Source organism: Macrobrachium nipponense, chromosome 18 (assembly GCF_015104395.2).
Source record: "Macrobrachium nipponense isolate FS-2020 chromosome 18, ASM1510439v2, whole genome shotgun sequence".
Classification (NCBI taxonomy): domain Eukaryota; kingdom Metazoa; phylum Arthropoda; class Malacostraca; order Decapoda; family Palaemonidae; genus Macrobrachium; species Macrobrachium nipponense.
In genome coordinates this window covers 35,738,137-35,762,062 of record NC_087211.1, presented here as the reverse complement: position 1 = coordinate 35,762,062, position 23,926 = coordinate 35,738,137, and the positions used below count along the sequence as shown (strand labels likewise).

Sequence of the window (23,926 nt, the reverse complement as noted above, 5' to 3'; positions counted from 1 at the left end):
ATGAAGGACCTGGTTCCTCCTGCTGAGCCTGTCCGCCCTCACATTCCTTACTCCCTGTACGAACCTTGTCAGCAGGGAGATGTTCCTGTGAGACGTCCAAAGTAGTAGGTCTCTCGTGAGTTCGTAAAGGAACGAGGAGTGTGTCCCTCCCTGTTTCCGAATGTAGGCAAGTGCGGTGGTGTTGTCCACGTTTACTTGCACTACCTTGTCTCTCACCAGAGGTTCTAGGCTCTTCAAGGCCAGGTGTACGGCGAAGAGCTCTTTGCAGTTTATGTGCCAGGACACCTGTGCTGGTTCCCAGGTGCCTGACACTTCCTCTGAGCCTAATGTCGCTCCCCAACCCGTCTCCGACGCGTCGGAGAACAACACTAGGTCTGGGTTCTGTGTTCTTAGAGAGATCCCTTTGTTTCTCTTCCAGAGGTAGCAACCACCACTGTAGGTGTGCCTTTATCTCCACTGGAATGGGAAAAACGTCCGACAGTTGTACGGTTTTCCAGCTCCAAGACTTCTGAGGAAGGAATTGAAGTGGACGGATATGAAGTCTTCCTAGAGGGAAGAATTGTTCCAGCGAGGAAAGCGTCCCCAGAAGGCTCAACCATTCCCTCGCTGACGTTTGTTGCTTCTCTAAGAAGAGAGAGATTATCCTCCAACCTTTTGCGGTTCTCTCTTGCGAAGGAAAAACTCGAAAACCCCGAGAATCCATCCGAATCCCCAGATAGAACTAGGTCTTGTCTGGGGGTCAGCTGAGACTTCTCGAGGTTCACAAGCAATCCCAACGCCTTGGTCAAATCCAGAGTTAACTTTAGGTCCTCCAAGCACTGTCTCTCCGATCTGGCCCTGATGAGCCAGTCGTCTAGATACATAGAGACATTCACTCCTTTGAGATGAAGAAATCTCGCCACATTCCTCATCAGGCTTGTGAAGACCTGAGGAGCTGTGGACAGGCCGAAACACAAGGCTCTGAACTGAAAGATCCTTCCCCCCGTCATGAAACGGAGGTACTTCTTCGACGAAGGGTGGATCGGGACGTGAAAGTAGGCGTCCTGGAGATCTAGAGACACCATCCAATCTCCTTGTCGTAATGACGCTAGGACTGAAGCAGAAGTCTCCATGGAGAACTTCTCCTTCTGAACAAATTTGTTCAGAGAGCTGACGTCTAGTACTGGTCTCCATCCTCCCGAGGCTTTCGCCACTAGAAAAGGCGATTGTAAAACCCCAGGGGAGTTTTGATCCAGTACTAGTTCTATTGCCCTCTTGTCCCACATTTGTTCCACCATCGATCGAAGAGTATCCCTCAGCACAGGGTCCTTGTACTTGGCTGATAGTTCCCTTGGTATTGACGTTAGGGGCGGAGTATTCAGGAAAGGGATACGATATCCCTTCCTTATGATATTCAATGAAGACGCGTCTGCGTCTATCAGTGTCCAGGCCTCCACGAATCCCAGGAGCCTGGCACCTACTGGTGCTTGGAGGAGAAATGTTTCATTTTCCCTTTTTAAAGGGACGAAAGGCGGACCTACCTCTCTTCTCTGGAGCCTTCCTTCTTGCGGGAGGTCTGGAGATCGGACCACCTCGAAAGGGCTGCATAGAAGTGCTAGGTCCTTTCTTGTCAGATACTAAAGCAGGTTTCTTCTTCCTAGCCGACTGCGTCAGAAGATCCTGCGTCGCCTTCTCAGTTAAAGAGTGAGCCACGTCCTTCACTAACTGAGAAGGGAACAAATAGTCAGACAGAGGTGCATACAGTAGAGCTGCCCTCTGAGCATGCGAGACTGCCTTTGTTAAGAAGGCGCCATCCATACACCGTCCTTTCTTAAAAGACCTGCTCCAAATAATGAAGAGACTTCAAAGATCCATCCTGTACCGCTTTGTCGATGCAAGACAAAATGTATTGTTATGATACAATAAAGTTTGTTCATACTTACCAGGCAGATATATATATAGCTGTATTCTCCGACGTCCGACAGGAATTTCAAAACTCCCGGCACACGCAGTGGGCGGCCAGGTGGTTAGTACCCATTCCCGCCGCTGGGAGGCGGATATCAGGAATCATTCCCATTTTCTATTCAGATTTTTCATACCACTGTCCCCTGAGGGGAGGTGGGTGGGTACTTTAATTATATATATCTGCCAGGTAAGTATGAACAAACTTTATTGTATCATAACAATAACATTTTGTTCATGAAACTTACCTGTCAGATATATATATAGCTGAATCCCACCATTGGAGGTGGGAAGGGACAGAATAGAAGGATTTAGGAAACACCTCAAGTGCAGATGATTGACATCTTGATTCCTTACCTGTTAGCATAGCTGACTTCTTGATTACTGTCACCGAAGTCTGCTTTTGCTTTACTAGAGTTGCCAACAAGGTATGACCTGTGTAGTTGGTGCGCTCTAGATGATCTGTCAACGGGGGCGTGGACCACAATGTGACTAGACCATATTGACCATACTGTGAGGGCAACGAAGCTAAAACCACCACCTGACCTAACCTATCGAAGTTAGTCCCATAACTTCTAGGCTAACGAAAGGGGAAAGCGCCTCAAGCGACCAACCCTTCAAAGTTAAAAAGCACACCTATCCCTTTTCTATAGGATAGGATTCGTGCTGCTTCCTGCCTCCAATAATATTTCTACGGATATGTATGGTCCTAGCGACTCGCAGATCTCATATGTCGTCTTCACATCCCGTCGGGAGTGTGAAGCGAACACAGAGTTGCTTCGCTCAAACGTGGCACTCAGGATATTACTGAGTGTCATGCTCTGTTGAAATGCTTCCGAGGCCGCGCCCTCACCTCGTGAGCATTTACTTTAAAACGTTTAAAAGTTTCAAATCTTTGCTTCAAACATGACGAATGAGCTCTTAGAAAGACTCCTTAAAAATAACGCCAGGGCGTTCTTCGACATGGGCAAGTCTGGTCTTTTTACGGAACACCGCAGATTGTCCGAATGACCTGACTTTCTTTAGTTTTATCAAGATAAAACTTGAGAGCCCGACAGGGCACAGGACTCTCTGTGGCTCTTGCCCAATTTATTTGTGCCATCCCCTTGATCTCCAGGCCTCTGGGCCAAGGGTTAGACGGGTTTTCGTTCTTAGCAAGAAACGGAAGGCTTAGAGGACACCGAATTATGTCCTCTAAAGCCAAAACCTCTGATGATGGCTAAAACCTCACTAACCCTCATTTTCCGTAGCTAGAGTGGTTAGAAAATTAGCCTTTCTGGTCAGTGTATTAAGTTTACAGAAAGGAGAGGTTCGAAATGCTTTGACATCAAGAACTTCAGACTACGTCTAAGTTCCATCAAGATTTCCGCAGACCTCAAAGATCGTGAAGGGCTTTGTTGTTTGACAGATCCGAATCTCTGAGCCTAGAGGCCGTCAACAACATATTTCCGTATTCTACAATCGTTGGGACTGTTAGCTTATCCCCATACTTCAGACGGAATGGAAGGCGGTTGGTAAAGTCATTCACAGAGGTCAGAGGTAGAGGAACAGTCATTCTTCCTGCCCTATGTCCAGAAACTGCCCACTCCGATTGGTACACTGCAAAATATGCAGCACTGCTTTGCTTTGGCAATGAGACTTGCAATTAATCTTGAAGATCCTCTCGCTTCTTGACAGTCTGAACGCATTCAGACTCAGATCGGAGAGATTTAGGTACCTCTCGAAGTGAGGCTGTTAGAGTAGACCGATTCTCTCGGGAAGGGTCCTTGGAAAGTGCTCTCTGAAGGACGTGACCTCTGTGAATCCAGCCTCTCGAAGGCCAACATGGGCGATCAGCGTCTTTCTCACTCCCTCTGACGCCAGCGATTATCTTATTACATTTCCTAAGCTTTTGAATAGGGGAAAAGGGCTAACCAACTATCCCCATTCCATACTATAGGAGGTGGCGTCTATTGCTACCGCTCTCGGATCGAGAATAAGGGCGCAACGTAGAGGAAGCTTCTTCGTCTTCAATATTGCAAAATCTACGAAAAGGACGTCCCCAAAGTCTCCACAAACTCTCGACATATTCTAAGCGAGGATTACTCAAAAGTCAAACGTCAGTAGTTGCTGCCGTCGATCGAGAAGATCCGCACGGACGTGCAATCGTGTAACGAACCTCTTAAGGATCGTTACGTTCCGTGCCTATGCCGATAACCATCTCTCTTTTCTTGGGATATGAGAGAGCTGCGGAATTATCTGAGATGATTTGGACCACTCGACCAAAACCTCACTCTTCGAGGAACTGGAGAGCCAACCAAAATTGCTTCCAATTCTTTTAGATTATGTGCCAGGACCTCTGTCCGGATGCCTGGCTCCCTCTCATTATCACCTGAGGTGATCCTTAACCCATTGAGAGACGTTTAGAATTATCTCTAGATCTTTGATGTTATTTCAGTTCTCCCTGTAGGAAAAAAACTGTAGAGGTCTGAATTGCAGTCTATTCAGGGAAACAAGCTTCTCCAGCGAGGAAATGGTCCCCAGCAGACTCATCCATTCCCTCACTAAGCATGCTTCCTTCCCTAATAAGGCTGCGCTTTGACATAAGCAGGAGAGCATTATTATAATGCTATGCTGCGGTAGACTCGTACAGAATTCTGTTACAGTGCGGTAAGCAGCGCCGAACATGTCTAAGAGATATCTCTGTTGAAAATTTCTTAGCAAAAGGAAGTCGTTTATTCATGATTACCAGAAATCCCCTCAACCCGAGGCGAAAGTCATGATTGTAGGCAGAGATACGGTCGTAAATCAATCCCGCGGGAGGGAGAGAGAGACTAACCGACTGAGCAGTACAACGAGCTACCTAACACTGAGTTGGTGACAGTGTGAGACACTGTGACAGTTACAGGCAGCAGCTTATGTTCACCTTCTCGCAGTCTTATGCCGAGTTGCCAGCTATTCTATTCATCTAAGGAATAGATTTTCCATTATTTGAACAGAAACTCTCAAGTTGGCATATCTAAGCGAAACAGAATTCGCTAATACAGAAGCTAATTTTTGTGTTGTCGTTAACATTACGCTAATTAACCAAATGTTAAATCGGAAACTCCTGGAAAGTTGCCGGGAGTACGATTAAATATACTGCGTCATCCACAATGACAGCAAACCTCTCGTTTCGCAATTCTGCCTGAGTTACCAGCTACTCTCTTCTACGAATTAATAGGTTCGTTACTATTATCGATCATAAGAAAATTCTCAAGCAGGCATATTTAAGCGAAACATAATTCGCTACATGCAGAAGCTGAGTTTGTGTTGTTGTAACAATACCTTCAAGCATTGTCCTTACACCGGAAACTCCTGGAAGTTGCAGGAACGTACCGATTAAATACACTTAAAATAACAGTCCTTTCGGTTGCCATCTGTAGAGGTAACCACGATATGCGTATATGACTTGAACTTTACATTAGTAATATGACGCGAAGTTAAAATACCTAAGTATTGCAGTCACTTGAACATATAATTCTCTACTACATTCTTTCCTCGACGAGGAAGAGAGAGAGAATGGAAATCGACTGTCTTCATTCTCTTTGCCAAGAAAAGGAATAATATTATTCAAATGGAAATCCTCAAGTGAGAACCGAAGATCGAAAAGGAAAGTTCAAGCTTCTTATGATATTTGACATAAGACTTCATGGACGTAGTCTATAAGTCTTTTTCCTGGATGAGCCTCTGACTAATGAATGAGAGCTCTTTCGAAATTTTGTTACTTATCCGCTTATGCGATAAAATGTTATTAAGAACTTTGTCAATGAGAACTAACCCAAATTGCATGACGGAAAGTAATCCAGGAAATTCGAGCATATAGCCTTCCCGATTCCCGCAGAAATCGAGGAAGGGGTAGGATTCCTGATTAGAGACTGGGCTTACGACAGGAAGGACCTTAATGTTCCCCTTCGGCAGCGCAATCCCGAAAGCAGACGAGGCGTGTTTATGACACCGAAATCTGCTTACAGTTTTCCTGGAATTCATCAAGTGAGGATTCTCTTGAACGCTCCCTTCGTAGAAAGAGAAGTAGACATCTTGACGAGGACCAAACTCCTTCTCTACTTCGACGACGCCCTCTTGAAGAGCGTTCTTGCAGGAATCCTGCCGAACGTCTTGATGCGTAGGACGCCTATCGTTCTGAAGAACGTCCTGGCAAGTGCTCTACGAGCGTCATGACGTGTAGGATGCGAGCGGTCTTCAAAAGCGTCCTCGCTAGCGTCCTGGCGAGCGTCCTCGCTAGCGTCCTGGCGAGCGTCCAGATGTGTAAGACATCGAGCGTCTTCCAAAAAGCTTATCAATGTTTATGACGTCGAGCGTCTTCTGAAAGGCCACCCGAAACCCAAAAGCGTCCTGGAGAGCCGCACACTGCTCCTGAAGTGTTGAGAGCCCTATAGGAAGACGTAAGGCTATCGTCTCCAAGACGGCCTTAAAGACTTTCGTTACCTTCTAACAAAGACGGTGGCCGCCTGTGCAACATTTTGCGTCTTTAGTAATGCAAAATGAACATATCCAGGACACGCGCTCAAAAAAAGGAACGCCGAGCGTTCCGAAAGGCATCGTCGCGAGGTGCTTGCCGAAACGTCCTGATTGCATTCTTTGAGCGTCTTGAAGAGCTGTCCGGAATAGAAGAGCGACGAACATCAAGGGAAGCCGTCATAGTGAAACTGACGTGCGTCAACATGAGTAACTGAGAGGCTTCCTGGCGACGGGGAGAGCCGCTCATGAAAACGCGAGCGTCCTAAGCATAAGTACGGTGATCGTCATCAGGACGAGTCTTCAGGACGTTCGCCACTCTTGACAAAAACAGACGGCCGGCTGTGCGACATCTTGCGTCTTTGTCACGCTCATCGACACTGCAGAAGGGCATTTAAAAGGACGCCTGTGTGTTTTCTGTATGAGGAATTCTTTGCCCTTCTCCTGTCGAAAACTAGGATAGTCTGTCCAGTGTTCATCTCTGTCCGCTGACAGAGCGTCCCTTAGGGACGAGTAAGATGCGTCTTGGCGAGCTGTTTGACTATGCAAATCAGCTTGCCGGACGTCAATCTTATGAGCTTGAACAAATATCCCGTTTCGTAGTAAAGCGAACGTCACATAACGTATACATAACGCCATGAGGGGAGGAGGAAACCTTAGCCGATGACAAATAAGACCTCCTTGGAGCGTCCACCAAATTGGCGAAATCTCCTTGAGAAGAAGACGGTGCTTTCAATCCTGCTTCTTCTCCTGTTTCGTACCAGATCCCAGCTCTCCCTTTCAGTCTAGATGGAGGCAGTGCAAACGAAAGTCTTCCTCTCGATAGAGCGTTTGAATGTCTCGAAAGGCGTCCTTGTGAGGGTCCTGCCTTAAGGACATTTTTAATCTCTTGACCAAGACGACAGCCGCCTGTGCGACATTTTGCGTCTTTGTCACGCTTATCGATATTAAGTCAAGCCGAAGGGACGACAGATCGATGTGGGTTCCCCGTAACCCTCCTTCGGCTTTCGACATGCCCTCTCCCTAGTCCTGGGAGTCCGACAGAGGTCCAGGCCTAGAGGCGTTATGGGGCGGATCTGAGTTCCCTCCTGACGAGAGAGAGGACGTGAAGCGTCCTCTTCTCTAAAGCTTCTTAGATGGGCGCGAGTCCTTCCGAGAGCTCCAACCTTGCGGGGAGGAGGCGCCTCGGAGGACGAGAAGCAATCTTTCATGATTCGTGCACGTGCACGATCTTTGGCAGCCTTATCCTGCCGAAGGGACGCCAGATCGGTGGGGGGGTTCCCGTAACCCTCCTTCGGTTTTCAACTTGCCCCCCCACCCCCTCCCTGGTCCTGGGAGTCCGAACAGAGGTTTAGACCTAGAGGCGTTATAGGACCGATCTGACGCCCCCTCCACAACACTAGGGGCAAAATCAACATCACTACACTCACAACACTGATTGGAGAGCGAGCACTTTTTCAAGCTTACTTGATGTAATCCACAATAATAGAAAGGGCATTACTTCTCACAGAACTTCCTCTAGGCCCGTAAGCCATACCACAGGGTTAGGCAAAATAAAGTCTACGGAGGTTAGTAGGTTCATTATCCTAACTTCTGTTACTGTGGAGGAAGACCTCCTGATTCTATCACGCTCTAATTTGCGTACATACGAATCATACGTCTCTTCGGAATCAGTCAACATTACACTAATTACATTGATCTCTCAACAAGAAAACATGTAAACGTCATGTATACTAAACGAGTGTCTACCGAAGGTTTCGGTTAGCCGCCTCCCTTACCCGTTTGCAGACAACAAAATCTGAAACTAGGCTACCTAGATTCAGACATCATAGCAATGAAAAAATTTAATTAATTTATGATAGAGTATGCCTAGCCACAAATCCAGTCAATCATTCAAAAAAAATAAGTAGGATACTAAGCGGCTAATGAAGTTTCAAAAAATCCTAGGCGGAGGTAGTGGAAACAGGTGTTTTCACTACCGCGACAGAGAAAAATCTGAATAGAAAATGGGAATGATTCCTGATATCCGCCTCCCAGCGGCGGGAATGGGTACTAACCACCTGGCCGCCCACTGCGTGTGCCGGGAGTTTTGAAATTCTGTCGGACGTCGGAGAATACAGCTATATATATATCTGACAGGTAAGTTTCATGAACAAAATGCATAACAGGGCTTCAGGTTCGATTCCCTCTGAATCATGAGCTTTCTTGGACATCACCCCAAGGGACCAATCCAAGAAGTTGAAGACTTCCAATACATGGAAGAGTCCCTTGAGGAGATGATCCAGTTTCTGAAATACTCCATGTAATTCGAGCAGAATTGAGACTTGGACGCCTTGAAGCGTCAACTAACGTCGAAAAAATCTGCCTCTGTTGAGAAGGGAAGAGCGATACCCATATTCTCCCCCAGTCTTGTACCATATGCCTCTTTTCCCAGCTAACCTTGCTGGAGGCATGCAAAATACTGTCCTGACTAAGTCTTCTTCGACTTCATCCAGGAGTCTATGGCGTGTAAAGCCCGCTTCATCGAGATGGTGGGCTTCATCTTCAGAAAAGACGAGGGCTTCTTCGCCTTCGCACTAGAAAAAGAGCGAGCGTGGAGAAGGAGGAGCAGCCGGAGTCAACTCGTCTCCGTATTCCTCAAGAAGCAGGGTAGTCAACACCTTATAGTTGGACAAGCCCTCTCTTCCAAGATCGTCATCATCCGATTTTTCCTCCAACTCGGGATATATCTGAGTTTCCGTTCTCCTTTCTGAACTTTCCTCTTTCTGGAGGAGACAAACTCTGATAGGAGAGGGGCTAAGGGAATGAAACTCTTTCCTTTTTCCCGTTTTGATAGACTTGGAAGGCGTCACAACCTGCGTCTTCTCATGAACTGTAGAAGACGCCTTGTATGACGCTTCCCGCTCTCCGAGCGTCATGTATGACGTCTCTTGTTGAACGTCTTGATGACGCTTCGCGTCTGGAAGACGCTCCGCTCTCTAAGGGCGTCGCTTGAAATGACGCTTCACTTCTAAAAGACGTCTTTCGTTTGTTTTTCTTGTCTTACAACACTCTCGTCCGCCCCCGTTCTAGTTCTCGAACTCGAAGCTCCTGCAGACGTTTAGCAGTTTCACATATGTCTGACGCTTCTCTTCGAGCAGGTGAGAGAGGACGAGACTTCTTAATTGGAAGCGTCACGTCCTTCCGACGGGGCGCTAAAACTCCCACAAGAGATGACAGTTGTTCCTGAACCGCCATAATTATCTTTCTTGACGCTTCTCCCACGTCTAGTGCATGACGCCTCTCGTCATCACTCGGGGAAGAAGCATGATGGGGTACTTCCTCATAAGCGTCAGGTGACGCTGACGCCACCTTCGCCTTCTTAATAGCAGACGGGGCGTCATCCGAGAAGCGCTCTGGGCTCGAATCAATGTCTTGCTTCATATGACGCTTCAGCGGTCTCGATAAGTTCGACTCCTTCCACCCTCGTTTAGGTGAGGTTGGGAGAGGGAGAGGACGAGAAACCACTCGCGAAGGACGCTTTTCCTATAGCGCCCTTGAGCTGGCTGCCATGAAGCAGAGCTAGCTGAAGGGACGTCTGACCGTTGGGGATTCCCCACGACCCTCCTTAAGGCTTTCGACTTTCCTTTCTTTCCTCTGGGCATGGGAGCTTGGAAGAGGTCTAGGCCTGGGAGCGCCGCAGGGACGATCAAACGCCCCCTCCACAACACTGATAGAACTCACTTCACTAAAATGTTCACTATCACTAGCCTTACCTTTCGAGTCAGCCATCTTGGACTTCATGTCCTCTAATAGTCGCTTTCAGATTGGCGATTTCCGATGCCGAATCCGAAAAAACACTCTGAGAATGAGATCTATAGGGAGAATCTACATCAGTAGGATTAGAATTATCCGTAAAAGGCTCAATTAGGCCTTGAACTCACACCTTTTCAGTCGTCTAACTCTATCCCTCCCTCTAACTTCTTCAAATAAGAAAGTCAAAGTCTTCCACTCTTCTGCATTCAAAAACCCTCGCATTCCTTACAAGTGTTAATAGCAGAACACTGAACCCCCCTACATTTACGGCATACAGTGTGAGGATCAACCGAAGCTTTCGGTTATCCTCACCCTGCAGCTACATTCACACACATTCACACTCACATTAGAATCAGACATACTGAGAAAAATCCAAAAGAGTTATTCCAAAAACAGTCCACAGTAGCGAATGCCAAAACACGATCCAAATACGTCACCAAAAAGCCGAAAAACGTTGATCAAGGTTGAAAAATGAATCTAAGTCAGGAGGTAATAACAACAATGTTGATACCACGGCGACAGAGAAAATATGATAGAAACGGGGATGGTTCCTAGTCCTGCCGCCCAGGGCAGGCCGGTAGATCACCTGACCTACCTGTAGCGAGTGGCGCGAAATTTGAATTTTCTGTCGGGGACGGACGGAGTCTTAGCTATGTATATATCTGACAGGTAAGTTGATTGTATGAAAACTGCAGAGTGAGGGGTGGCATTGAGGTGGGGCTATGTGTAAAAGGACCTCAGGTTTGTATAGTTAGGAAAAATGCAATTTTGGACAAATTGTCATTTGTTCCGACACGGCATACAAACCCTTCGGTTCCTTTTACAATAGGAAGACTCACTTCTTGGTGGGAGGAATCTGAGTCTTTTGTGAACAGACTGGTGTTCGCCCAACCTTGGAAGCCTCCCTGGTCGTAAGAGCGAGGGAGGGGCGGGATCCAAGCCTCTGTCCGATTGATCTGACGGGGTGTGCACCGCAGGATCAATGGTCAGACCTCTGGACCGAGTACTAAGAGAGAGGCATGCGTATCTCTTCGTACCAGCAATGTAAGAACTTGTTCCTGTACAGGAGCAAATATAAAGTCATGGGTTTGACTCTTGTAGGCATCCACTTCCCCCCTTGTAGAAGGAAGTGGTGGATATTCTGCTCCTATCCCTAGTGAAAGGGATAGGATGGGGCTCTGTCATATAGCTCACCTGCATCTCGTCCTCATCCAGCGTAGTGACGACCATGGCCCTCCTGCCCACAGGTAGAGGGGAAGGAAAAGATGGGAAGAGAGAGCCAGTCACTCACTCACTCACACATCCATCCACACAGTCACACCAGGACTCGATGCTGTTCAGCCTGCGAGGGTCTGGGTTTAGCTACACAACTTGTTGAGCAGCCACCACGGGTACCCAAGGAAAAAATGTATCCAAGGACCTGTGGGCAATATCCCGAAGGTAGAAGGACGTAAAAGGTAGTCTGGTTAGACCAGACCCCTGCCTTCAGGACCTGCGCCACGGAGAAGTTCTTACGGAACGCCAACGACGGGCCAATACTTCTGACTTCGTGAGCTCTCGGACGGGACGTACGGATGTCGTCACTACCATCAGCCTCATACGCCCTCCTGATGACCTCACGCAGCCAGAAAGAAAGAGTGTTCTTGGATACTTCTTTCTTGGTGACCCCGGTGCTAACGAAGAGGCGTCGACACTCAGGCCTGAGGTGTCGAGTTCTCTTCAGATAGCGCCGTAGCGCCTCACAGGACAAAGCAGACAACTCCAATCCGCCATCCATTATCGGTGAAGTCCATTAGGGAGGGAATCGTGAATGACTCGAACCTGTCGTCAGGGACCGACGGTTTTCTGAGTCTTCGCAACGAAGTTCGGGACGAAATCGAGCGTCACGGATCCCCATCCCCTGGAGTGTCGTACATCATAGGAAAGAACCATGAAGTTCCCCTACTCTCTTCGCCGATGCCAGGGCCAGCAAGAAGAGGGTCTTGAGGGTCAGATCCCTGTCTGACGACTCCCGGAGTGGCTCGAACGGCGTTCGAGTCAAACTCCTAAGGACGAGAGTCACATCCCACGCAGGGGGCCTGAGTTCCCTGGGTGGGCAAGACCTTTCGAAGCTCCTCATAAGCAAGGAGATCTCGAACGAGTTCGAGATGTCCAACCCCTCAGTTTCAGGACGAGCGCCAAGGCGGCTCTGTATCCTTTGACTGTGGGGACTGAGAGGAGCCTCTCGGCGAAGAAAAACGAGGAAATCCGCTACCTGCTGAAGAGTGGCTCTGAGAGGAGATAGACCCCGTCTACGACACCAACCACAGAAGACGGCCCACTTCCCCTGGTACACAGCTGCAGAGGACTGACGGACGTTTCCAGCCATCTCTGTTGCTGCGCTACGAGAAAAGCCTCTCGTTCGCAAGAGATGGTGGATAACAGCCAGCGTGAAGACGTAGGGACTGGACTGCTCGGTGTACCGCTCGACGTGTGGGCGGCGAGAAGGTTGTGCCAAGGGGGAATCTCTCTCGGTTCTCCTGCGAGAAGAGCCAGCAGGTCCGGATACCAAATGGCCTGTGGCCATTTGGGAGCCACCAGGATCATCCTGAGATTCGGGTGACCAGTGCTCGACTGATCACCTTGCGAATCAGGCTGAACGGGGGAAAGGCATAGGCGAAGAGGTTGTCCCACGGGTGTTGAAGAGCGTCCTCTGCAGCTGCCCACGGGTCCGGCACGGCCGAGAAGAACACCTGGAGCTTCCTGTTGTGCCGGGTGGCGAACAGATCCACGACTGGTCGCCCCACAGGTCGAAGAGCCTTTCCGCCACGTCCTGGTGTAGAGACCATTCGGTCCCTATCACCTGATCCCGACGGCTGAGCGTGTCTGCTATACATTCCTCTTCCCTGGAATGTAGCGTGCCGACAGCTCTATTGAGTGTGCCTGAGCCCACTCGTGCACCTGCCGAGTCAACTGGTACAACGGGAGAGACACTAGGCCCACCCCCCTGTTTGTTGACGTAAGCCACCACCGTGGTGTTGTCGCACATCAACACCACTGAGTGTCCCATCAAGCGGTCCTGAAACTCTTGGAGAGCGAGAAACGCTGCCTTGAGTTCCAGTACATTGATGTGAAGGTGCTTGTCGTTCTCGTCCCACACTCCTGAAGTCAGCAACTCCTCCAGGTGTGCGCCCCATCCCTCGGTCGATGCGTCTGAGAACAGCTGCATGTCCGGGGGGGGAGTGCGCAGAGGCACTCCTCTTAAGAGGTTCCTGTCGTCCAGCCACCAGGCTAGGTCCTGCCTCACCTCCTGTGTCAGTGACACTGGAAAGCTTGGGGGATCCGTGCGCCTGCGACCAACTCTCCTTTAGTCTCCATTGAAGAGACCGCAGGTGAAGACGCCCGTGAGGGACTAACTTCTCGAGCGACGACAGGTGTCCGATCACGACTTGCCATCGCTGAGCTACCTGTTCCTGCCGAGACAGGAACTGGTTCTTGGCTGCCTCCCTGAATCTGCTGATCCGCGAGTCTGCGGGGAAGACTCGCCCTGCTACCGTGTCGATCAGCATACCCAGGTACTTCATCCTCTGCTTGGGCTCGAGATCGGACTTCTCGAAGTTCACACGATCCCCAGGATCGCGACAGAACTCGAGCAAGTCCGATCCCTGTCCTGTAGCAACTGCGAGAGGGAGCTCGCCAGGACTAACAAAATCGTCGAGATACCTCATCAGACGTATCCCGTGCGAATGGGCCCAAGCAGACACCAGAAGTGAACACTCGCGTGAACACCTGTGGGGCGGTTTGAGAGACCGAAGCACAGTGCCCTGAACTGGTACACCGTCCCGTCGAGGATGAAGCGGAGGTACTTTCTGGAGGACTGATGAATGGGTATTTGGAAATACGCATCCTTCAAGTCCACTGAAAGCATGAAATCGTTCTCCCTGATGGAGTCGAGCACTGAGCGTGCCGTCTCCATCGTGAACCGGGTCTGGCGAACAAACCGGTTCAGGGGAGAGAGATCTATCACCGGGCGCCAGCCTCCGTAGACTTTTTCCACCAGGAAGAGTCGACTGTAAAAGCCCGGTGACTGATCCGTGACGATCTCTACAGCTCTCTTGCTCAGCATGGTCTTTATCTCCTGTCTCAGTGCTACGTCCTTCGATGACCCTGGAACGTACGACTGCTGTTGGACCGGGTTGGAGGTGAGGGGTGGCCGAGATTCGAAGGGTAATAGATATCCCTCCCGAAGGACATCTACAATCCAGGTCTCGGCGCCGTAGCGCTGCCAAGTTGCCCAATGGCTGGCCAGGCACCCCCCCACTTCCGGCAGCAGGTGAGGGGGAACGCCGTCCCTAGCGTTTCCCCCCTTTCTTCGACTTCTTCCCAGAGCCTCCACGGGATGAGGAGGGCTGGGAGGAGGGCTGGTTACAGCTCCCCTTGCCAGAAGTCGAAGAAGACAGAGTCATTCCCCGGGGCTTTGACGCAGCAACCGTCTTAGCCGCCGAGGAAAGCGCTAGCCGAGCTCTTAGACTTGGCCGCAGTCCGAGGCTGCCAGAAGCCTTCGAGACTGCCTGGTGAACCAGACGGTCCACTGTCGTCAGTGCGCCGTCTGTCCACCGCAGCGTCCACCATCTCTCCTGGGAAGAGAGACGTGGAACTCCGTAGAGCGGTCCGTTTCGAAAGTCCCAACGCCGCTTCACGCCACCCGGCCGCCAGGAAACCCGAGTAAGGACAGCGTCCCTTCGTCGGAGAACCAGGTTGGCCCACAGGTTCACCGTCTGGTGGGCAAGGAAGGAGATGGCTCTTCCCCCAGACTGGCAAAATTCTCCTGAAGGCCGAGTCATCTTCGGGAGAAAGCCCCCGGCCCCCAGTTGGCTGCGACCTTAGATACTGTGAGGGACCACAGATCTAGCCCCCCCCCCCAGGAGACGGCCTGGAAAGCTGCCATGGCGGTAGATTCCAGGCCGAGTGCCTCTTGCTGCGAGAACCACAGGTTCTCGGACAGGAGCTGCTGCAGAGACACACCCGGAGTCAGCCTGGCTAACTCCCGGGTTCACCTGTTTGGCGGCATCGGGTCTTCAGATGGCACGTAAAACCGCGCTGTCGTAGCAGAGGAGGTGGAAGCAGCTTGCTCGACCTGCCAGACTTGAGCGAAACCGTCTTGTCCGGAGACAAGCGATTCAACCTGGTCCAGCACTGAGTCCGCAAGCTCCGAACGCGGCAAACCCACCGTCGGTCTGGGTTACCTCTTCGGGCCCCAGAACGACTCGAGCCGGGACGTGGGCTCGGATGGTGGGAGCGCGATCCTTCCCCGAGGTCGTTGTGCTGACGAATCAGCGCAATAACCTCGGCAAAGTTCCTCTGGATCTCAGGAGTGACTGCATCCTGCGGAGTTTGGACCGTCCAGTCCCTCAAACGGAGCACCTCCCGAGACCCTCCTCCCTCAAGGAGAGGAGCAGCGACAGCCCCCTCTCGCGGTCTCCTCCAACCACCTGTGCGTACGACCTGGCTGGTCCGAGAACCGAGCCTGGTGCGTAGGCCGCGGTGTCGGGATCCTGAGGGGCGCACCCTCACGATCACTCCTCAATACCTCGCCCCTCCCGGTGTAACCGAGGAGGTTGAAGGTATGGGAGAGGAAGACCTGACGCTCTCTCCTCGCTCGCTGGTAGAACCAGCGGGCTTGGAGGACTGCAGGCGATCGCCAACCAAACCCGCGGTGGCGATCGAGCTGCAGACCTAGTCGAGCCGTCTGCGCTGTGGAGAACGGCTGGACCGAGAACAGCGGCCCCCCCCCGGTCTCGTGTGTCAGAGGAGCTCGGTGCTGGTCGCCGTACCCGATCGCTCTCTGTGAGAGCGACGGTCAGGCGACCGGCGAGCTCCACTGTCACGGTGAGATCGGTTGCGTATCCTCACGGTGCGTCAGTTCGCTGGTACCAGCCGTGGCTGGTGCGGCGAACGGGGGGACCTCTTCCCAGCCTCAGCCCGTGGCGGTCATGGACCGTCACGTTCCGTTCCCGGGTAGCCAGCTGCTCGCCGCGAGAGCGAGAGCTGGGCCTGGTGAGAGTCGCGTGAGCGGCTGTCACCAGTCTTCCGCTCCGTGCCGTGAACCTGACGCTGAGCGGACTCAGAGGTCTGGTTCCTGGCTGCACGGTCGCTGGTAGGCGACCGTACACTCGGTACCCTCTCGCGAACGAGCGGCCGAGCCGGACCCTGCTGCTGTGGCCGAACCACTGACAGCAGGTGAGGAGGTGCCGGTGTTAGCCGGCACCCCTCTGGTCCCGTAGTCTTCTTCCTTGCGGGAGAAGAGACGGGTCCTGCTCCCGAAGGAGCAGGGCGACCAGCGGAAGAACCCCCCGTCTCACCAGAGCGAGACGGGCCCTTAGAAGTTCCCGAAGGAGACTTCTTAGGGGGGGAGGGGGGGGGGAGGCGACCTTCTTCTTCTTCGGGCGGGGGAGCCTTAGAAGAAGAAGGGGAAGAGGCGGCAGACGACGACGACGACGAAGAAGACGATGAAGACGACGACGACACCTTCCTCCTCTTCTTCTTCTTCTTCGTCAACCTCCTCAGGACCGACGTCAGATCTGTCATCCAGGACGGAGCCGGGGCTGCTGTTGCCGAAGCAACAGGGCCCGGACGTACCTGTCCGAACAGACCAGCATCGGGAGCAGCGGCGCCAGGAACAGGAACAACATCGGCAGGTGCGAACATCACAGGAACGGCAGACGAGACAGCAGGAGCAGGTACAGGTACAGCAGCGGTGGTCACGGCAGGTACAGCAGACTGTGTGGGCGGTACAGGTGGTCGAACCAGCGGCACAGACATCTAGGTACCGGTGGGAGGTCCAGGGGCGAGCTCTTCGGGCACATGAAGTCCGGTCGCGGCAGCACGGCAAACCCAGGTGGCAGGCATCCACACTCCCCCGAGTTACGGCGACTGGCCCCTGCACCGATGTAGTGGGTGTTACGAGACCGCGTGCTGGGTGTACACCAGGTGAGGAGGTTGAAGCATAGCCAGGGGAGTTGTAAGGGTCGTGGTGGTGGTCGTGACCGTTGCATGGGTGACCGCCACGGAGCCAGCGAGATGATGAGAGCAGCCCCTGGACACTCGGCACGCCCTGCAGCCCCAACGATGCCCACACCTGTCCGAGGTCATCCTTCGCGGCAACCGCACCTGAGGAGGCAAAAGTCGGGTGATTAGAAGGAATCCTCTACCCGTTCGCGCGAAGACGAACGGATAGAGGACCCAGAGTACAACTCTACGTCAGGGTATCTAGCGCCCTCCTCCACACTCGACACGTCAGGAGAGGAGAAGGACCTGACCCCCCCACCCCCCCCGAAGGGGAAGGCGCGAGACGTGGAAGTTGAGCGGGCGGCAGGAAAGAAGACGAAGTGTCCGTCACCAAAGGAGTCGCGGGAGAGCTTTCCGACGACTCCTTTGCAGGCCTTCGCTTCTTCCTGCCCTCATACAAAGTCCACTGCGCCTCCGACCAATCAATACACACATCACAGGGCTCGGCTCGGGTGCATTCGCGCCCCCGACACCGAGCACACAAAATATGAGGGTCAATCTCCGGGAACGATCTGAACTTCCCGCATTTACGCCCTTCGATACCCGGCAAGTCTCCGTGGGGTAGCGGGGCGAGGAGATTCCATCATAATCAATAATTGAAGGCAGCAATTAATATGAAAAAAGAGAATAATTGTACTTACAATAACTCTTTCATACACAATTACAACCAAATACTCAGAAAGCAAACGACGAGAAGCGGGCAGAGAGCGTCGAACAACACGTCCATCCACTGCGAGGCCGAAAGCAAAAGTGATTTGTTTACCTCCCAGTCGCGCGCGCGCGCCTGTCGGACAAGCAGTTAACTACCGAACCCCTTGTTCGAAAGCTTACGACCTATCCAGCTGCCGCTAGTACCTTCCTATTGTAAAAGGACCGAAGGTTTGTATGCCGTGTCGGAACAACAGTTGTTTACTAACAAACAAGCTGGTGAGGGAAAGTTTTCCAATTGTTGTGATGAAAGTGCCCCAGCGTCTGTGGGTACAAGTGGTGTGCGGATTTATCACAGGAAATGGTTAGTTTATTGACACAAGCGACTCCGTAAACTTCGAGATGGCGTCAATCTTCTAAATATTTCGAGTTGTAAGTAAAAATGTTGAATGCGTTTTGGTGAGATTTGCACTGCGTTGGTCACCCTTTTCACTACCCTCTGTTTAATGCTTTAAATTTGGCCTTCATTTCTAACTTTGGAGAAAATACTTACTTCGAAAGGAGAGTAGAGGTCTTTAGCTCCGTTTCTCACCAACAAGAAGTCGCGACTGATGCCCATCTCCAATGTCAGGACGCGTCATAATGTACTTTTTTTGGGATTGCTCACGCTGATCGTACATGGTCCACTCTGTACCCTGCAGTTTTTTACCCAAAGTACTTTTTCGTAGCGTGGCATGCCGTGACAATCGGTGTGTTGGGCCAGACCATTTGGTTGTTAACCCTATGTCGCAGTTCGGTCGTTCACCCTAGCTAGGTGTAGGCTAGTTGGGTGTCATTTGCCCCCAAAATGAACATACTAGGCTAGGTAGTAGGTAGCCTAGTAGGTACTAGTAAACATTCAAATAACACATTAAAACAAATGGAAATATAGGTATTCAAGTAAAATATGCTATAATAGTTTACCTGATGTCTGAAATTTTTCGAATAAATAGCTAAGTAGGTATAGTACTTAGCCTATAGGTATTGCAAGCTAAGATAACTGCAAAGGGCCATTGACGTGGCAAGACAGACAAAGTCTAGCTTACTAGGTATACCTAGCCTTTGACTTCTGCACCTCTAAACCTGTACGTAAATATTCAGCAGCTATGATATGCGCCCATTTAAAACCGTACGTGTGTAAAGGAAGGCATAATAATCATACAAAATATAAGCTGACATATCATTACCTACATAAGAAATTCGGAGTTGCCGCAAGAAGTTGACAGCCGAAACCTAGAAAGAGTAGGATGTTCCTATTACGGACTTTGACTTTTGTAAACATTGTCTCCGATGGAGAATGTTTACAAAGTTAAGGATACTTTTATTACAATAGAACACGCCCACTCATACCAATGCCCACACCTGAAAATTTAATATGCGAAAGAATGTTTGTCGAGGGGAAATAAAAGATTATAGCGATTATGAAGGATAGGTTGGTAAAATAAAAAGGAATGGAGAGAGAGAGAGAGAGAGAGAGAGAGAGAGAGAGAGAGAGAGAGAGAGAGAGAGAGAGAGAGAGAGAGAGAGAGAGAGACATGAAATTAAAAAAAAGAAAGAAAAAGAAGTTGAGCGAGGACGTAGGGAGAAAAGCTGGACAATAACTCTCAAAATAAAAATACGAGTGAAGAGAAGCTGTTTGAGATCATAACAATTACGGATCGATGGAAAGAAATTTTGAAGTCTATAAAAAAAAGAGCTAATGACGTTAAAGTGAGACTGAAATTGCCGGAAGTGACTTATTAACACAATATTTACATCTAACACAGAACAAGGAGGGAAAAAGACAAACAGCGAAAGATAAGGGGCACAATATACGCCTACCAGCACAATTAAGGCAAACTGACAAGAAAGGAGGTCGAAAAAAAGTGGAAAAGATACATAAGAACAAAACAGAAACTATTGTGCGAGAATTACCTGCACTTAATCTACTAATCCCGATGAACCCCCGAGCTATTAGATCCCTATTCCATTTTAAGGAAAAGATTAGCCCTCTCTTCAAATCTAATGTAATTTATAAGTATACCTGCCCCAGATGTAATCTGGGCACATAATCGTCGGATGTACCTATAGAGGCTGCTGAAGATCCGAATTTCCTCTCATCAGTCAGAGAACTGAAAGTCGACTATCAAATCCCGATCAGTCGAACATATGGAATCACAGGAAAACATGTAAAATACATATAGACACTGAAGGTTTAGTATCCAGGGAAAAGCACGAAGTGCGGAAGAACTAACCACCCTCGAATCCCTGAAAGTAATAAAATGGGGAAAAGTATATGTAACGTCAAACTTCATCAGATCATTAGTAAGCCTACTCGTGTTACTCATTGACTTATTGATAACTAAAAGAACTGATATGATTAAGCACTTTGATGTTGTCCCCTGTCTAATTACTGCTACTCTGAATCTGCACAAACCAAAAAGAGAACCTATCTTTAAAACTTACCAATGTCTATAAAATGACTCTTCTCAGATACTATGCGACTTGTTACTAAATAAAGTCACCCTGTTAATTGAAGTACAAACCAATGATGATGTAAAACGCCAAGAGTTTGTTTTAACTGAAGTGCATTGACAAATGCGCACAAATGGTGACTAATGAAACCAAACGGCCCCCTGGATCATCAAAGATATAAAAAATAAAGCGATGAAAGAAAGAGATCTCACGCAGAGAAGTCTTCAAACCCAAAAGAAATAATGTGTTACTGACAGAAAGTTTCAGAGAATTGAAGAAAAAAGTAAGTCATGATAGACTCTAGTAGAAAACAACACTACAGACAAGAATTCCATGATACAAGAAATAAATACCGTAAAACATGGAAAGTAGTTTAAAAAAAATGCTCCATATTGTTGGCAGAGAGGCACAAACATCTGAAAGCAGAGAGGATATTAAAGCTAAAGCGGAAGAGTTTAATGAGTATTTTGCGAGTGTAGGAAAACAAACGTACGAGAAAACTCGACGAGTGATATCAGGAAATGAGGCTCTAAGTGGATTCAAACCTTCTCCAATGGACTGTGAGACGGTTATATTAACTATTAAGAATTTAAATAACTCTATTGAAAACTATTTCAATAGACTCCATGAAGCCAATATGATTACCATAACATGAAAATTGGCAACGTATGATTCCTGTACAAGCCAAACCACAGCGATCTCAGAAAAGTAAACGCACTATAGTGCTCATCAAGACCTCCGAATATTACGAGAAACTGGACCAAATACTGGCTGATCAATCCAAATTCAGAAAAATCAACAAAAACCCCATCGAAGACATCCGACGAGACATTAATAGGACGGTCGAAAGAATCCATGCCGCTAGGAATGCTCCCAGGCTTCCCCTTACCCAGGGTGGCTTTAATCCAGGGTATATTTACGGCACCGTAAAAACTCACAAGCCTGACAATCCTCTCCGCCCGATTATAAGCCAAATCCCAACCCCAACTTACAAAATCGCGAAGAGACTCAATGAACTCCTCACGCCATATATCCCTGACAGGTATTGTTTACAGTCGTCTACTGACTTTTTACGTAAACTTCAAGACTCTCCGTCTACAGGTATATCATCGCCTCTCTTGACGTCGAGAGCTTCTTCACGAACGTTCCAGTCGACAAAACGATTTGAACACATCCTCGAAAGAGTATATAGATGTGAGGACACACAGGCTTTGAACATCCCCGAGGAAGCCCTAAAAGCCCTTCTTGAAATATGCACCAAGAAGGCACTTTTCACAACCCACAGATGACATCTTGATTGCCAGATTGACGGTGTGACAATGGGATCCCCATTAGGGGTTCTATTTGCCAACTTCTACATGAGTGTCGTCGAAGAGAGGGTTTTCAATACTATCGTTACATAGACGACACCTTCATAAGAGTCGACAGAGAAGAGGACCTTGAAACTATAAGAAGGACTTTTGAAGAATGCTCCGTCCTCCGCTTCACGTGTAAAGGCAGCGTTGATGGTGCCCTACCCTTCTTGGACGTTCGGGTACAGCAAACCCCTACAGGATACACCACCACGGTTTATAAGAAACCCACAAACCCGGGTCTATAAGCCGTCCATGTGACATGTCATCCGCTCGTTCTCTCCCGCTTTCTCTCTCTGCTTCTTCCTCTCTTTCTCTCTCTCTTACTCTCTCTCTTTCTCTTTCTCTCTGCAAGTTCCTCTCTTTCTCTCTTTTTCTCGTTCGCTCCTTCTCTCTCTCTCTCTCTCTCTCTCTCTCTCTCTCTCTCTCTCGTGACGGTATGTGGAGTCGGTTGGTTTCTTGTGCTATTTCTTCTTATGATGGTAAGAAGAAATTCTATTTCTTTTACCGTGTTGATAGTCGGCTTTTCCTCAATGTGTAGCGCCTCGAGATAACATAGACGTTTCCGGTCCGGTGCATGGTCAATAATTTCTGTGTTCGTTATAAGCTCAGCTCTTTCTGGTCTTCTGTTATGCTTTTCCCTGTAGTGAATGAAAATGGCCCCTTCTTGAAGGTGGCAGGAGAGTCTGGTAGTGGTCATCCCGATATAGGAGTGGTGGCATCCATCCACCAGGCATGTGAATTCGTAAATGACACTCCTTCTCTTCAAAGACGTTTCTGGGGGCGCCAGGTTGCTTTTAAGAAGCAGCTGGCTGGTTTTCATAATTTTATAGTATATTATGAGGCTAATTTTACCACCTTCTGGAGTTGGGGAGACATTTTCACTGATTATTTTCCTTATAGCCTTTTAGTCTTCCAAATATTTGTGGTGCGTATAATTTTTATAAAATATTTTTATAGCTCCACTTTGGTCGTTAGTTTCGGTCGTGCTTACCCGGTGCCATTTATTTATGGAGTCCCACGTTTGGAGTTCAGCCATGCGGTTTGAGAAGTCATTATTGATGAGGACTTGTGTGGACCTTTCAATCTCCCTGGTGGTTTCTCTCCACGTGGAGCTGTGTGTAAGGGTGCGGCGGACGAAGGCATCTACCACAGATCTTTTATACCTGTCTGGGCACTCACTGGACCCATTAAGGCATAGACCCGGGTATGTGGGTTTCTTATAAACCGTGGTGGTGTATCCTGTAGGGGTTTGCTGTACCCGAACGTCCAAGAAGGGTAGGGCACCATCAACGCTGCCTTTACACGTGAAGCGGAGGACGGAGCATTCTTCAAAAGTCCTTCTTATAGTTTCAAGGTCCTCTTCTCTGTCGACTCTTATGAAGGTGTCGTCTATGTAACGATAGTATTGAAAACCCTCTCTTCGACGACACTCATGTAGAAGTTGGCAAATAGAACCCCTAATGGGGATCCCATTGTCACACCGTCAATCTGGCAATCAAGATGTCATCTGTGGGTTGTGAAAAGTGCCTATCACCTAGGTGGTGAAAAGTGCCTATCACCTAGGTGGTGGGTACCCCAACCAACACCCAACCCACGCCAACAACCCCGAACGGACCAAGATCTCAACGTCTCAGGGACAGATTTCGTTACCTTCCAACGACCAATTAAAATCCCTGCTTACCGACCTATCCACCGATTGTACACGCCCTTGCCTGCTATAAATACATGTAAAACAGTATCTTAATTCACTTTGCTATATACTTTCATTGATGATCCCTGTCGACACTTTAGAGAAATACCTAAGACAACTGAAATCTTTATGTCCTTAGGAAACCTGATACACCAGCTACATGCTGATGAGAAAAAGATAATAAGAAGAATTGAGAAGATTAAAAATAAATTAAATTCCGTTGAAACAGCTATAATATTATATTCGATATAATAATTATTATACTGATCGTTCCTACTCTCAACCACCAGTCATCATCAACACAGATGTTTCTCGCAAAGTCATTTCGGTTTTGTCCTTGCGTTCCTTTCCACTTTTTTCGTCTTCCTTCCTTGTCCTGGCCTGTACCGAGGTTGGGGGGGGGGGGGGGGGGGGCTGTCAAACGAGCCTCCCCCATATTTCTGGAAGTCCATATTTTCTG

The 23,926-nt window shown here is 49.2% G+C and overlaps 1 protein-coding gene across 2 annotated transcripts in view; it reads right to left on the bottom strand.

Moving 5' to 3' along the window:
* Nucleotides 1-19,256, bottom strand: part of LOC135196965 (conserved oligomeric Golgi complex subunit 5-like) — a 252,456-nt gene extending 233,200 nt beyond the window's left edge. Inside the window, exon 1 of one of the 2 annotated variants that reach the window (XM_064223826.1) lies at nucleotides 19,155-19,256. The gene's annotated coding sequence lies outside the window, so the exon portion shown is untranslated. The remainder of the gene's footprint in view (nucleotides 1-19,154) is intronic. The other variant, XM_064223827.1, reaches the window with a different exon arrangement.
* Nucleotides 19,257-23,926: the final 4,670 nt, after the last annotated feature.